This window comes from Etheostoma cragini, chromosome 8 (assembly GCF_013103735.1).
Source record: "Etheostoma cragini isolate CJK2018 chromosome 8, CSU_Ecrag_1.0, whole genome shotgun sequence".
NCBI lineage: Eukaryota > Metazoa > Chordata > Actinopteri > Perciformes > Percidae > Etheostoma > Etheostoma cragini.
In genome coordinates, this window is record NC_048414.1 from 21,831,888 (window position 1) to 21,832,109 (window position 222).

General features: G+C 39.6%; 2 protein-coding genes and 1 long non-coding RNA gene across 4 annotated transcripts in view; 1 reads left to right on the forward strand and 2 right to left on the reverse strand.

Moving 5' to 3' along the window:
- Nucleotides 1–222, reverse strand: part of LOC117948493 (myosin heavy chain, fast skeletal muscle-like) — an 84,764-nt gene that overhangs the window by 26,840 nt on the left and 57,702 nt on the right. The window lies entirely within an intron of this gene.
- LOC117948521 overlaps nucleotides 1–222 on the forward strand; it is a 15,682-nt gene that overhangs the window by 7,526 nt on the left and 7,934 nt on the right. The gene's annotated exons all lie outside the window — the stretch shown is intronic.
- The window catches only part of LOC117948494 (myosin heavy chain, fast skeletal muscle-like), a 58,031-nt gene that overhangs the window by 411 nt on the left and 57,398 nt on the right, over nucleotides 1–222 (reverse strand). The window lies entirely within an intron of this gene.

Genomic DNA, 222 nt, shown 5'->3' on the forward strand with positions numbered 1-222 from the left:
TACTTCAGTTCAACAGTTTTCAATGCCAATATTTGTTGTTTCAATGCCAACTTTTATTTTCAATACCACAGGTTACTGTCACTGTTCTAGCTCCATATAGGCCTTTCCAATTTCCTCCTTGTATTTCTGCACTGTGAAAGGGGGGTCTGTTCCTGGGGTGTTTCTTACTTCCTAAGCATCAGGGTACAATAAAACATGTGAACCATCTTCCATATCCTGGTT